At 41.5% G+C, this 16,566-nt stretch overlaps 1 long non-coding RNA gene across 2 annotated transcripts in view; it reads left to right on the forward strand.

Moving 5' to 3' along the window:
- LOC103481689 (uncharacterized) overlaps positions 1–2,986 on the forward strand; it is a 55,410-nt gene extending 52,424 nt beyond the window's left edge. For both annotated transcript variants that reach the window (XR_001776402.1, XR_001776401.1), the window contains 2 exons: positions 497–571; positions 2,249–2,986. This is a non-coding gene — a long non-coding RNA (uncharacterized LOC103481689). The remainder of the gene's footprint in view (positions 1–496; positions 572–2,248) is intronic.
- The last annotated feature ends 13,580 nt before the right edge of the window (positions 2,987–16,566 follow it).

Genomic DNA, 16,566 nt, shown 5'->3' on the forward strand with positions numbered 1-16,566 from the left:
CGACACAACAGCGCATAGAACTTTTACCATTCACACTGGACGACATTTAAATACGTCAACTTCAAAATGTAGAATACTGCAATGGTCTGTTCTAAACTGATCTATTAAACACTTTATGATTTGTAAAAGCTTTACTGTTTGCACTAATAAAAAACAAAGACAATTAGTTTTGGCCAAAATATTGATAATTTCTGTCGAGTGTTGATGGCCTCACCATTGTGGCCCGTTTTGCGTCCTGTATGTACTGGTCCGCCTCTGGTTTGCACTGTGCACCTCTCTGCTTTGTTGCGGCCGCAGCATCACCAAAGAGTGGAAAAAAGACATAGATAAGACTATATGACCTTATCTGCAGTCCTGGGAACTTACACATGCTCACTGGTTTAGAGCTGCTACTTAAACCTGAATGCAGCCGCCTGTATGGTTTGTTCTTTTACAGTGTATGTACTGTAACCTCATGCCTGAGTGGAGTCTAAAGTCTTTCTTTTCTGTTTTACAGGGAGGCCACTTCTGCAACGACTTTTCCGAAAATATAACCGAACATCCATGTGACCCGCAGCAGTTTCCAAGAAAGGTAACCATTTTTTTTTTTACTTCACCACTTTCTTCCCCCACACTTCCCTTCCCACCATCTTTTTTTTTTTTTTTTTTTTTTTAAACTGCGTTCCCTCCAGCAAAGAACAGAGCCCCAGGCCACATCCTTTTACACCTCTTCAAATCCCTCGGTACAAAGCCTCAGTGGGAGAACTCGCATTTTATCATAGATATGTCAACTGCTGGGGAAAGACAAATGATGCAACCTCAAACGCGAGCGTGAGACATCTCTGCTGCCGGCGTAGAAACGCGGAAAGACGCGGCGTGAATGGTGACGGGAGAGGCTGGAATGCGGGCCGTGGGGGAAAGGCGAAGGGAAGGCAGCACAGTTCTGTTAATTGAAAGAAATTGGAGTCAAGTGACCATCAGCTGGTGGAGGATTGTTTGATTGGTAGGGTCATGGGGCTTCAGGTATGCAGAGAGGCTGAGAGGGCCAACCATGCAGGATGCCTCTCCGCTCCCTTTGCGACACCGATTGACTCTTTGCAGCAACGTCACTTAAACACTTTGAGGCGCCATGACGGACGTCGTCCACCCAAGTGGTTTCTGCCAGTATAGCCATGTTTTAGACAACAGTTGGAAATAGCTGGCTTAGAATCTGACCCATATCATCACTATGTCATAAACTGCGTTTCCTCTTACACCAGAACATGCTAGGCTACATAATGCTGGAGCATTTTCTATGTGATTACTAATGATTGGGCTCCTACCTTCTCAATAGTGCAATATTTGATTGTATCTTGCTAGTCTTACTTATGAAGTACATGAACGTTAATCTTCTTACCTGGTAAAAACCGTTGACTGCAAGTCCATAAATATGCCAGCGGCTGCTAGTCCTTGTGATTGACAGCAGCTGTCCGTCCGTCATGACTTCTTTCCTCATTAAAAGTTATACAACAAAATGACAAGTTTGGTTTGCATCATTATCTGTTTGTGCAGCTGACCGCATAGCATCCCAGCGGGCGAAATTCTGAAGAGTGGGTTTATCGTATCGTTTATCACTTATCAGGATAAATTTCATGTCTTGATAAGATTTTGATTTGTCGTCGTCACAATAAATTACGATTAATGATGTTTGAAAACCCCTCTATTATTCTTATCAATACATTTGTTACACACATGACTGGTGTCCTTTAGAAGTGTTTTACACATAGGTATGTTGGTCAAGAGCAGCTATACAGTTCTTATGGTCACTTTTACTGTCAACACAATTTTACCACAGAGTGTCGTGATAAAGCTTTTAGTCCACATGAGCAAGCCGCGGCGTGACGTCGTGTGCAGAGGGTCAGTGTTATAGTTGGTGTTCCCGTTACGTGTCAGGGCCGACACAGCCGACACAGCCGCACCGTGTCGGCTGGAGCCGACACGGTGCGGCCTCCGCCTGCCGTGCCTCAGGGCTAATGGGAAAGAATGACAGGAATCTGCCGCTGATAATGCCAAGCTTGGAGATGTTCGTCAGCAGATAATCTCCCATATCCTTCCCCTCCCTCAGGCTGCTCTTCTTCTTTCTGCTTGATCTGCTTGTCCCCTTCTCCCACCCCACAACCCCCATCTGTTCATCATGACTCTCATCTTTGTTGCACAGAATATTTTGATAAGTTTTTTTTTTTTTTTTTTGGGTGGGAGTTAATAACGGAAGTGTTCGCTCTGTTCTCAGATGGCGTCCGCAGAAGTGTGCCGACTCCCGTCTGTTGCTTCTCGGCTCTCTGGTGACTGTCAGCTGCTCAGTAGGCAGTGTAGATCCTGTGTAGCAATCAGCAGCTACATCTGGCTACTGGGTCTCTGACAGCTCCGCCCGCTTCCCGGTCCAAAGTTCTTCGTCCGTCGGCGCGTTCCCGCTCCCACCACCGGCTGTGATTTTGGGGGGCTCGTTCAGTGATGGGATGTTCTCGGTGTCACAACTCAACCAGGGCCCATTATCACATTTGTTCTTCTTCCTGTTTTGTCAAACTCATTTGGCGTCTCTGAGTTTCTGACTTCTGATTGAATTCCCTTTACTTTGATTAAGCTACAAACGGATACATTTCATAAAAATGGTGTTGACGGATGCCCAAGAAGCCACACTAGGCAGATATTTGCTTTGTCCTGAACCTGGCATACAATGTAGATTCCTGTGTGGTTCAATTCTACAGCTACATTGTCTGCTGGGTTTCTGGCTAGCAATATAAGCTTCTGTGACATGAAGGTCACCTTTACTCCATAAGGTAAGAATTTATCTACTGTGCTGCCAAAAAGTATTTGCCCCTGTTAAGATTTATTCTGCTTTTGTTGTTTTGTGATATTTAAATGTTTCAGATTGTCCAACAAATGTTACAGTGGCAGTGTTATGTGTTTTCCAGGCGCATAATGACATATTATAGCACAATCAAGTAACTATGTTACCTTTAGTTGTTATAAAAATGTTGTTTAGATCAAATAAAACTTAAAAGAAATTTGACTTCGCAGTTGAACACTTTAAAATTGGGCCTCTGTCTCTTTAAGAAGCCCCTACTCTTTCTGTACCTCCACCATCAGGAAGTCATCACAACATGGCTCCTATTAACCCTTTAACAAAATTTTTAAAAGCGTTGCACTGAGAAGTAGCTTGTAATAAGCTTAGTAGATGTGCAGTCCCACCAGGTGTTTGCTAACTGCTGCTGCTGCTAGTCTGAAGGAGCCGTCGAAGGCGGCAGTTCCACAAAGCCGGAAAGAAAAATCTGTCTAGACCTCAACAAACTGAGAGCTGAGTGGTCAGGGGCTTCCAACAACAACAAACTTTGACTGACTGGAAGACAAAAGATTCTTCTTCTTCACCTCCAAAACAGGATTTTGGTCAAATATTCTGTGGCCGCATGAGATAAGAGTCAAATCTTTTTCAATGCTGTCTTTTGCCTAGCTTACAACTATCTATCATGGCATTTCAGAAAAACCACACAACGCCTGCAGTCAGACACGTGATGGTCACAGGAAGTCCATCAAGACGTCCAGCCGTAAATGGCTCAAAAATAAAACCAGAGAAAATGAAGGGTTTGGATTTTACTAGTCAAAGTCTCATGCTGTTCGTTCTTTAACCCAACACCTCAATTTAAAATACTGATTGCCAGTTATGATAAGTATCATGGGGTAATTATTTCCCATAACCGTTTTCCCTTAACGGAAGAAATCATCATCTGAAAACTGCATAATCAAATCTGTTTTTCTTACCTGAAACATTTAAGTACATCATAAAAAACAAAAAGCATAAACAGAAAATGTGCTTCAGGGTTTTCATTGCACTGCATCCTGTCACCGAAATATGTCTGACCCTGACGATTCCAATAAAGAGAAAATATTTCAAATTAAACTCGCAGAATGACTCGTGGTGTTCTTTGTGCGACTATTTATTTGAGGAGCAGGAGAGAAATCTCCGAATGTGCAGAATCTAACCGGATTCACCGTTGCCTCTGTGTGTCCCTGGAGTTAACCCTGAGCAAGAGAAGCCAGAAATATTCCAGTAAGTCAGCACAAAGCCGGCTTGTTGTCTGTCAGAGTGTTGTCAAGACTGCTGTCAGACTGGCTCCTTATTAGCGGGACAGCACTGTCTTCTCCACAGCCAACACACACACACACACACACACACACTCACGCACCTGGAGAGCAAAGCTCCACATAATGCCTCCAGAAGAAACTCTGCATCCCTAGCTGCATTTACAGCTCTGAAGGTCACACACTAACAAATCATATACAGCACAAAACCTCCCTCCACATCCACTGGTTACACTGACATGGTGTGTGTTTGAGTCTGATGTGTGTGTTCTTGCCCACACGAAGAACACTGAAGCTGAGGAGCACAAGACATGGAAGGAGATGCAGGATTGTCCTCTGTGTGCCGGCGACATGGGAATGACGAACTGGGAATGACGACCTGGGAATGAGGAGGCGTATAAAAGCCTTTCATCAGATTTCCAGATGGAAGTTAACGTCCAACCAATCAGATGCACGATTGACTCTGGGGTTTTTAATGGAAGTGGCAACGATGATGTAATTAGAAAACTTTCCTGATTTCTTCAAAACAATCGGATATTGTGGATTTGATGTTTTTCTGTACAAGTTTGAAAAAGTGTTTAAAATAAAAAATGATCTCACTGCATATTCAACGTGAATATAAACGGCCATCCAGATTAATATTTCATGAAGCGGCCCTCCGTATCATTTTATCTGAGCCTCTGGACTGAAGCGTGTCCAAATTTAAACCATAAAATTAATTAAATTAAAAAGGCAAATAGTTGTAGTTTTACCTGCTCAACAATAAACCATTTCCTGATATTACATTTGTTTATTGTTAAAGATCCAAAATATAAAAAAGGCTTCAGACTGTTGCTTTATTAAAAGAAAAGCAATTTCCACAGTTTTGGGGAGTTTTGGGATTGTTTTACTAGAAGGCCACGTAAATAAAGCCTTCAGGGTCCAAGCTGTGTGCATAAATATGTAATCAATCAAATGAAAAAAGATTTTATCTGCATACCGACAAATTACCTTAACGACAAAAGATCTTCAATATCATTTAACTTGAAGAAGTATTCATCCAACCCAGAGATTCAGTTCTATTTTAAGTTAATTCATATGAAGTTTTATCAACACATTCTGCCACAGTCGGACCTTTGATTTATGATCTTGATGTGATCCGCTCCTGGTCACGAGTGTAATTTAACTTAAAAACACCAACATCAGTCAGCTGCTCATTAGTGATCCATTTCCAATGCAGCTTATCATTTTGTCTTTGCCACCATAAACATTTCTGTTGACATGGCTCACCGGATCGGCCAACAGTCGGAGCAACAAGGAAGTTTGTGAAGACCTCAGAAGAACGGATGAATCCTTTGGGAAGGTTTTTAAACACCTTCAAGATCATCAGTTCAAACTATTTTACGTGAGGTCAAAGTGTCAATTAGTCACCAGCATCACATAATTTAAATTGAAGTTACAAAAGATGAAAATGACATTTATTAAGATGTTCATGGACCAACAAGGTTAGACTTACCATGAATTGGTTTATGGTTTTGCATTGATGTAACATCTAGAGTGCCAAGAGAGCAGTGGTGGAGAAAGTACTCAAAAAATGTACTTAAGTAAAAGTACAAATACACAGACAAAAATGTACTCAAGTAAAAGTCAAAGTACCACATTAACATTTTACTTAAGTAAAAGTAAAAAAGTACTGGTTTTTAAAAATACTTAAGTGTTAAAAGTAAAAGTACTTGCTGAATGCATCACCTAATCACTAATATCATTAAGTGTACCGATCATATGATCATATGCCACAGATAAAACATGTTTTTATTGCGTTTACTCTGTAACATAGTTTAGACTTAGATATGTGATTCTATGCATCATAATTTCAGGGATGGAAACATCTCGTCTCCTGTCCTAACATAACATGAACTTCACTTTTTTTGCCACACATTTATTTTGAAAGAAATCCAACTGGCAGAGGAGGACATGGAACCAAGGAGCCTCGTAGCAGAGTTGTAGTCTAGACCACTGAACCCAAGACCAAATCAAAACCAGCACCCCGTGCTACATGACAATAAAATTAAGTGCATCTATCAAAACTGCTTCTCAAATTGATCTGAAAGATTCACTTTCCCACCTAGATATTAAATACTTAGAGCTGAAATAAATTTAACCAGTATCAATTCAAACTCTTCTTCATTCTGTTTTGCTTTCATCTCTGTGCCACAATCCACAGAGGTCTCTTGCCATCCCTACAAAAATAACGCCCTGTGTGGTTGCCCATATTGCCAATGTCAGAAATAATAATTGTCTGCACCATTAAACATAGCAATTAACAACGCTCAACTATGAACACTGTCCAAGGCCCAATAAGCAAGAAGTAACCAAGCAGGAGGAAGTAGAACCAAGCAGGAGGAGCACGGTGACTGTTCTCATCCTCCCTCCTGCTGCAAYGTCTGCCACCATGACAGGTGACGAAAACAAAGAGCAATGAGCATGCTCTGCGTTCCTACGTTCTTGTTTTATTTATTCACCAATTAAATATAAATATATTTTAATGAAATAAAATAGCAACTGCAGTGTACGCAGAGCATTACAAGAACAAAGAACGGCTCTCAGTGAGGCTTCAGTACTATAGGACTTAGTCAAGATCCGTCCAGAAGAATCGGATCGTCCATGAATGTCATATTACTATATTGCACTTTGGTCACAGCGTTGTCCCATATCTGCGACATGTCAGTCATCGCAGATGTAACATGTGTCTCAGTCAATACAGTTAGCTTTGCTAGCATCACGTCCACGGAGCTTACCTTTCTTAAAGCTTTCCTTCCAAGTGACGTTAAAAATTGGACAAAGTCCCCACCGTCTGTGAAAGCGAAGCGCTGCTGATTTTACATGTCGCCATATCTTATGATTTATGCAGCGCTATATTACTATATTATATTACTCCCGCTCAGAGGAAACCACTGCGCATGTCTTGGAGCTCCGCGTGCGAGTAAAGGTGGAGCCGATGGGTGACAACAGACACTAAGTCACGTTATTGCTCGGATTTTACGGCGCCACCTTAAGTCCCTGAACTTCACATTTTAACGGGAAAAAAAAACACAACACGACTTGGATGTAACCAGTAACGTGACAGTTTTGTAGAAATGTAGTGAAGTAGAAAGTACAGATACTTACTGTAAAATGTAGTGGAGTAAAAGTAGAAAGTACCCATTATTAAATCTACTTAAGTAAAGTACAGATACACGAAAATTGTACTTAAGTACAGTAACGACGTACTTGTACTTCGTTACTTCCCACCACTGCAAGAGAGAGAGAACCCTCCCAAAAGCAGCACTTTGAAGCTCGACTCAGAGTTTCAGCTGCCCACATCAATAAGCTAAAGCTAGTTAGCTTATGGTGGAGAAAAGATTGAGTTGGCCTATTTTGCCGTTTCACCACTAGTGGAAGTGCTTTGGATTTAGCCTTCCAAAAAAACCCAGGGCAGGAAGACAATCAGTTTCAATGTTAATACTGAGATTAAGGAGTGGTCAGATATTCGCCCCAAATTATGCCAACAGTGCAGAAGTGTGCGATCAAGGTGCCTCACTTGCTCCAAGTCTGTAAGGATAATAAATAATGACCAATAATGGCTGATGTTCCATCAGGACATAGATTTATACCAAGTGGTTCCAATGAGCAGCACCACCAATAGGCAATGAAGCCAACGCAGCTGTGGCGCCTGTGTTTACAAGTCAAGGAGTTCCAGCATCTCACCTCACATTCCAAATAGACAAATTGTTGCTGAACATCTTTATTGCTGCCACTTCCCAGGTCGAGTTTCTCATCTTATGTTTGTCACTGGCAGCACCACAAAAAGTCAAAAGTGGCAAAACAACACCGCCAAACAGAGGACTCAAAGAAGAACTTAACTGATTTCTCTGCCAGCCTCTTCTAAGTTTTTCCAATCTTCCATAGGAGATCGGAAAATCTGGTCAAGGACTTGCTGTGAAGAGAACAGTGCTGATCTCATCTTTGCATAACTAAAGACTTGGGAGTACAAAAGAGAACTATTTCCACCACATTGGATTCTGCCCCTGGACTCTGATCCTGTTTGTGGTGTTCCTGGACTGGATCCACAAACGTAAAGAGCAGGGTGTCTAGTTTGAAAACCTGAGAGTCTCCACTTTGATTTTTGCATGTTCTGGTACTGTCAACATCTTCAGACTGTGGTCTTGAATATCCACTGAAGCGGTATGCAGCTGAGAATGAGTCTGGTTAAGAGTCACTCTCTCCAAGTCTGGGTCTATGGTTCTTAACCATAAAATAGTGGACTGCTCCTTTTGGGTCAGGGGTCACGGGTGATGGTAAGATAGAGCGAGAGCTGGACAGACGGATTGATGCTTGGTTTCTAGACAAGTGGTGATACAATCAGTGAAAGAGCAGAGCCAAGAAGAAAAGCTGACCTCACCTATGGTCAAGAGATACACATCATGAATGAAAGAACGTTCCTGATCCGACGACCAAATGATCCTCAACTATCGACTGTCTGGACCTAACCTTTGTGAATAAGTATTCCCATTGCACAGGTTGTGTTCTGTGTCTGCGCTAGCATCCTGGAAAGAAATGTTAACTTGCCATGGAGCGAGGCAAGAAAAAGAAGTTCCTACATGCAGAAGGATCTCTGACTGCAAGTCAGAACTGAAATCCCTCATGCCTAAATCTAAAGAGTTTTACATGCCTGTTGTTTTGTCTGACTTTAAAGGAAAGGCGACACATTTGTGACAGATTAATGCAACTTGACTGGAATCACATCTCGAGCCACAGCTCTACTGCTGACATTTGCAAGAAGAAAAATGTCGAAGTAACTAAACCCAGAGTTGCTATTTCAAGCAAACTGCATTGCTTGAAAGCTTCCGGTTGAAAACACTTGAACTTTTTGTTTTTCCTCAAAACTTTTGAAATGTCAACACACTTGCCCAAGACGTACCCCACGTCTCAGACCACTGGAGGCAGGAACCAGCCACCGCAAACCTGTGAGGACAGTCAGGTATAGATGACGGATATCGTCCAAAACTACAGTTTTGAAACCAATTTGTGGGACCTGGAAATACGTGGGTGATGTGTTGGTTGCCACTGTGCCGTAGACGACCCTCCACTGTGGCTTTAAGTAACTTTGGCCAAAAGCACAAAAAATTGAGAAATGAATGCAACTGCAAATTGAAAATGCTAGCATTAGGCGTTTTCATGCGATGTATGTTTATGGAACATATATAAACACCTGCTGCACATCTGGGTGACTGCCTCCTACAGGCCTGAAATGCACACTACATTGTTTCCAATTCTATTTCCATTTCAAACTACATGGGGAGTGTTTTTATTGCTCTGTTGAATACATGCATTTTTTTTCCTCAGACATGCAACAGACAACATTTTTATAAGGAATTGTTGTTTTTGCGTATGGAAGCTGAGAGCGGACATTTTACGCATTCTGTTGGAGTTCTTGAGATGATGAGATCATTTCCCAATCGTTTTCTCGAGAGTTAATGCACCATTTTTTTTCTCGAGATACGTTAATGTCACAATTGCTTTCTTGAGGTTAGTTAATTTTCTGTTTTCCGCATATACATTTTTCTAACATTTTTCTCAAGATAACTCGTTATCTTGAGAGAATAACTCGAATGAAATCAATGAAACCTGATGGTTTCATTGATTTGAGTTTCTCTCTTGATTTTTTTTCTTGAGGTAACAAGTTAATTTTACGATTTTTTCTCTCTCAAGATATCCATGTAATTTCGTGGGTTTTTTTTGCATATTCTTTTTCCCAAAAGTTTTCTCAAGATAAATTAGTCTTGAGGAAAAACTGCATGCATTTCAACATGGAATAAGCTTTAATACAGACACCAGTCAGTTTTCTGAAGATTAACTTATCTTGAGAAAACCATCGGGGGAAAAATTATATGAAGAAAACGCCCACTGTTGGTTTCAGTGTCTATGTTGCTTTTTTTTTGTCACTGGATAAAATATACAATTAAAAGTGGATCTTTCAAAGATCTTAACTGTGAGACTATGTCACTGCAATATCAGCGGCTCATATTTTAAGTGATTTTAAACATCTTCGCCAGTAGAACAACGTATCTTTTATGGCTACAGGACGGATTCCTGTAACCATGATGTTACATCGTTACATTACTATTAACTACATTTATTATGTACTATAACTGTATATTTACTGAGCTCAAATGTGGGAATGAAACATATAAAGCTCTGAAAAGTTGATCATTCTGAAAGCGTAATAGTTGATGTGAATAAACAGCGTGTAAAGAGGAACCCTTCAGTCTGACGGTGTGCACACAGATTTGTGTGTATTGTATTAAGATGGAAAAGGTGAAGCAATCCTTCATGTCTGACTGAGGCTTTGAATGGCAATGCTTGGCTAAAAAACAAAGCACCCTGAACAAACGACACATGACGTGAGCGGTGCTGCTTTCATGTGTTTACTCATGTGTAAAAAGGCTTGCATGAAAAGCTTTCTGAGTAAGCAAAGGACTTAGCGTAGTTTCAATGGCGTATTGAAAGCACCCTGCCTATTATAAAGTAAAAAAGCACCAGTGAATCCTTTCTATCTATCTGCTGCAGCTTGATGAAACAAACGCACGGGTTGCTACAGATGGCCTCATAAATACGGCTTTACAGGAACAAGAATCGCTGGAATTATAATGGATGTGCATTTATCGAGGCTCGTTTTGATCGTAAATTCAGGTCCTGTCCACGTCCCCCGGTACGCGAGCCCCTCGGGTTCATCTTCGCCGACCGTGTTTTTGCGACAACAGCGCACGCCGATCCATCGCTCGGCGAGAATCCCAACAATGCAAATGGCTGCTAATGGGCTGTAATGGGAGGGCCTGCGTGGGCGGTTTATTGTTGCTTTGATAAGCCGTTTATGACGTGCGTGCACAGTCAGAACGCAAAAAAAAAAAACAGCACAGCACAGCGCTCTGAGAAAGAGTGATGGTGGCAGGAAACGGTGAAAAACGGCCAAATGAAAGGCAGATGGGGCCATCTGTCTTCCTCTTAATCGCACACGAAAACACTCCCAAGGAGGGCAGGGCACAAGGTGGAGGTGCATTCATTTGAAGGTGGCATCAGTGATGTCATCTCCGTTGCCTCACCCATGAGTGAAAAACACAAACACACACACACATGCACACGCAGTCCCTGTCTTGTTTGCGTCATGGCTGTAATAACTCATTGGAGTGTCACATAATGACCTCTACAAGTAGGACTTTCCCCATCAGGCAAGCCTTCACTAGCAGAGGGAAAAAAAAGAAAAAAGCCGGTCCTGGTGGGATTTATATGGTGTCATTCACTCAGGTCACAGGGGTTGAACACACACGGAGTGTCCGTTTCTGCTTTCAAGAGATAAAACTGAAATGTTCCATCATCACCCGGCTTTTCTGACGGTCCAACAATAGCTTGTCAGGGTTTTTTTTTTTCAGAGTTCCACGTTTATCTCCACCAATAAACAGAACCAACCGTCTGTGGACCTAAACGGGCTTCTTAAGCTCCGATAACAAACGGCGGATTGCCGCTAAATATCTCAGATTATCAGAAGTAAAGAACACTAAAGATGTAAACTGTGTTGCTTTGTTAAAGCAACACAGTTTAGTACGGTTTGTTCAAACAACTATATGAAAAATCAGGGCCATGCTAAGAAAATAAAGAATTACGAGAGGAATGATAAGTTGTAATGTTACGACTTTATTCTGATATTACTTTATTCTCAAAATATTGACTTCATTTTCAAATCATTTAAACTTTATTCTAGTATTTCAACTTTATTCTCATCCGACTTTGTTCTCGTGAAACTACGACTTCATTCCTGTACTTTTATGACTTTATTCTCCTCATTTTATTACTTTTTTCTTTCATATGGGCCTCATACGCCATCATATGAAAAGCCATTAAACATAAAGATAATTTCTATTGTTTGTTAATTCGCTGCATTCTTCCTCAATATTTCACCCAACTTTGATCTTTTTACAGGATTATATCGTTTTATTGTCACTACTAACTTGTTTACTCTCCTTAAAAGCTAAATATGTTTCATAAATTATTAGGAGAAATATTTTCAAATCTTTACACTGAACCTTAATCTCCATGTTGTCTTTGTCCCTTATGTGGGCCAGTCGACTCACATCCGGCAGACTGTCAGTGAAATGTAGAGAAATGTTTCATGTAAATGAGCAGAGGTGAATTTCCTTTACAGAAACTGTGTGGTTACTACAAAGAAAACAGCAAAATAGCCACATTTACCCCTAATTTCAATCAAAAAAGTTGAGAGTTTCTGCATAGTGAACATCTGGGAAAATGACAGATGAACTGCATCCCATCAGTGTGGGAGGAGCGGCTGGAACAAGCCATGACAAGCATTACAATAGTCTGCTGAACTTCACTGGTCCATATTCCCGCCTGGTGTTTCTTTCTTATAATTGATTTTAAACGTGTTCACTGCTCATAAACGCAATAATTTCTTGCTACCGTCTTAAAAATGTGACATACCTGACAGCACTCAAACCCTTCTTATAATTGTTGAGCAATTATAAGAAGGGTTAATGTTTTACGATTTATTGCAGCATTCTTCTTTTTTTTTCTTTTTTTTTTTGTTGCTGCTGCTGCATATTTTAACATTTTATCTTTGGTGCTCAGAGCCCTTACAGGTAGAAGACCTCCCTACCATCACCGTTATGTTTAACTGGGTTTATGTGAATTTTTAAAAATCCTTGATAAATCGAAAACGGTAAAGTCAAGGAATGAATCTCAGTTATTAAATAACAGTTTGTATTTCTATAATATTTGTATTTCTGAGGTCCCACCAGCTGGCTTCTGAAGACGAATTGCTTTTTCTCAGCGCTGCTGTTCGTATCTGGAGATTTGCTGGAACCACAGGAAACAGACCGTTACCATGGCAACACATTATACACATTAAAAAGGGTTTGAGCTGCTTTCACTTTTTAAAAGCCATTTCAAAAAACATAAATGTTGCCTTTGGCCGTTTCATGACTTTTCAGTGGTATAAAGGAGCTTTAGTTTTTATCATTTAGAAATTACACAAATACTAAAAAAATCTGCCTGTCGACAGAAAATAGTATTCATTGTCTTTGGTTCCTACTGAGTTCCCAGTGTGTGTAGAGGGGAGGATATCATTTGTATACTATTGTAGAGCTCTAAGTTAACATTAAATAAAACTAAAGTGTAATTATTCCATGACGGAGCTGGAAAAGTCCAGGGCTACCATGGACGTAAACGTGGTCGTCCACATCTGCGTCTAAATAAATAAACGTCGTCCGTACACACAGTGGAGCGCTGCTGGGCTGAGCGTCAACGCCTTTGATCCTTCGTGACACACGCTGAATCATGAGAGGAGAGAAAAAAAAAGACTGTCAGAACCGATGACTAAAGGATCACCTGTAACACAATGCCACGATTAAAACCAGAGGGAGAGGTAATTACTGGAGTGCAATGTTGGCTTCAGATACTCTGCCAGTGCTCACGTTTGTTGGACCGCCAGAAATTCAAAGTAGTGGTGAGTCAAGCGAATAGCAGCATCCTCTCTGCTTCATTATCACATACCAGACCCGGTGACTCAGGCACAGGAAGGACTGTGTGTGAGACCCATCTGCTGTCCGACCCGAGCCGGATCACTGTTGACACGTCCACTCACCAGACGCATCACTAGGTACAGCTCGCGACCCCCAGGTTAGACTCCCGCTCTACCTTCATGGAGGGCTTTCAGTTTTCATGGAAGATGTCAGACAAGATGTTGGAAATGAGATTTTGGTCCCTTTTGATGTAAGAGGACCACACAGTTCCTCATTCAGAACCTCCGGTTCCACCACATCCCAAAGGGGATCTACTGGACGGGGAGATCAGTGTGCAAAACGATGGACTTACACCTGTGAGACACAGCACTCAAGACATTTTTATCATGATCTACACCTGTTTGTGTTCTTGTTGACTGTGTTTTCAGTTTGTCCCTCTGGTATTTAACTTTGTGTTTGATTGTTGTCTAGTTGTCTGTCAGTTTATCTTTGTCCTGGTTGCCGTGTTCCCTTAGCCTGGCCGTTGCCTTCCTGCGCTAGTCCACTCGATTCAAATTCTCTCATTGACTTGGATTTCTCCTGTTGAATTTCTTCAGTAAATCAGTGAGCAGAAGAAGTTATGAACAATGATGTAGATTGTTTTTTTGCACCGTTTTAGAAATGTAGTCTAGTTTGCTAGCTAGTTTTAGCGAAGGCAGTGGAGGAAGTGAATGAAGCCGTTGGTCCAGTCCATGTCGGCCACATTTCCAAATATTGAATTAACGTTAACAGTCACCTTGTTTGGTTTTTTCACTTCTGTCTTTGAGAAGCACAGTCAGCTTCATAGCATCAAATTGGGACATTACACATGTCAAGGTCAAGTTAGCAATTGGGTAAAATTTTACATTTCAACATCCATGCTTCCAGGAACAATTATTTCTCAGTAGCTGAGAGTCCAGACCCTCTGTACGAAGCGGAGCGTAGAACAACAGGCTGGTTTTGACCGTCTTCCCTTGGAGATGACTATTAAGCTTTTAGTGTATTAAAATATGAACTCTTCTCACATGTGTCCTGTTACCACTTTAGCCCTTCGCCACCACAAAACATGACGATCCATTTTTCTGTTCGAGTTATCGCTGAAATGTCTACATTCATCCATTTTCTCTACCCACGTAGCAATGTTTAGGTTGGCAAGAAGATGGTAATGAATGACCAACTGCACAATTTCACGTTTCGAAAATAAATTTGCTTAATGGAAGCATGCCAAGTTTTGGAAAAAAAAAAAAAAAACTCAATGGAAGTACTTTTTTCACATGACACAAAAAAAAGTGGCAACATCCATCAACAACTGAATGTTGCCACTGGCGCAAACCACGGAGACGGTGACAGGAAGTGACAGGAAGTGGTAGGAGGGTCATGGCGCTGCATGATTTTTTTAGTGACTTATCACATGAACAAACTTATTAACGTGAGATTTTAATTGTGTTTTGTATTTAATAGAAACACCGCCACTACAAATCGCGTTTTTACGACATTAGCGGGATATTAATATACAAAGTTCTGTACACATTTGTAATGGAAACGCCGCTTTTGTATGCTCCACACCAGCCTTTCACATCACTGGTGTCTTCAGCTGATCACCACTCGTCTAAGTGGAACGAGGTTTACTGGAGTTGGATATAAACGTGTGGATGTGCTGCTGATTTCAGACTAATGATGCAGCTGTCCCTTAGTCGTTTTCATGACCTCTACTTCGACTCCAAATCATCCGCACCTGCTAAGAGCCGCGGTGGCGCATTGAAGTCCAACGTGGCGGAACGAGAAGGCTCTGCTATAATTATCATTGTGTAACAGGAGTTTACTCTACAAGCACTGCAACTTTAACCGGTACGGAAGAAATCAGTCATGGGTGTTGATGTCTGCGGCAGCCTTGGTCCGCTGATACCAGCCTAAAAATAGGGCTTCTTTTTTTCCGACTTCCACCCTGCAGGTGACACACGGACAGACACAGAGCCACGGCAGGTGACCCCTGGGTAGGAGTCAGAGGTGAAGCTACTGCAGCCTTTTACTGGCCTCTCACATCAACCCCTAACTTTAGGATATAGTATTTCAAATTTTCCGATGAAGGATTCTTCTTCCATATGATGTCAGGCAGACGGATGACCTCGGGCCGTCACGACATCGTGGACCGGAGGGGCAGCGGCAGGGAAACACACTGTGGGGCGTTGAGTTGAGGCACTGTGACAGTTCCACACTTAGACAAAGAGACATGCAGCGGCAGAAGAGACGGCCTGATGGGGAAGAAAAGCACATGACAGGAGGTTGAAAGTGTCTCTCAGCTCTGCTCGTGCTGAGCGAATGTGGAAGCATGACTGATGAAGAATGACGAGGCATTTATTTACGCCGGTCACGGCTCTGTAAGCTCCTAACACTGCCAGGATTTACATCTAACAGCAGATTGTACTGTCTGGTGAAGGAGGGTCACCAGGGTTTATTCTGAAGAGTGATTATCAATTACTTTTTATTTAGTTAATATGTTCATTTTCTGCAGGTGCAGTATGCTTATTGGAAGCACTGGGAGAGTTTCCAGCATCCCACTCTGATTATTCGTTCTTAACACATTTGTCTCTATTACAAATGTGCACAGAACTTTGCTGATATTCCTTTAATGTTGACAAAACTAAAGTTCACAATTGTGGTGTTTCTGTTAAATAATTTTTCTGCTCGATATTTGGAAGAGTTGCCTCGTTCACTTCCTCGGCCGCCATTACCTAAAACAGAGCAGAAATCATCCACAACTTTGTACTGTTCGCCAGTCGGCCAGAATAAACTCAACCAACTTCAAATTCAACCGTCGAAATCTAGTTCTATGGGAGAAATCCCTGACGGAGAATTGATGGGAGATGAGAATCAAACGTCATTGCATAGGAAGGCGGCAGAA

This window comes from Poecilia reticulata, linkage group LG2, assembly GCF_000633615.1.
Source record: "Poecilia reticulata strain Guanapo linkage group LG2, Guppy_female_1.0+MT, whole genome shotgun sequence".
In the NCBI taxonomy this organism is placed as follows: Eukaryota; Metazoa; Chordata; class Actinopteri; order Cyprinodontiformes; family Poeciliidae; genus Poecilia; species Poecilia reticulata.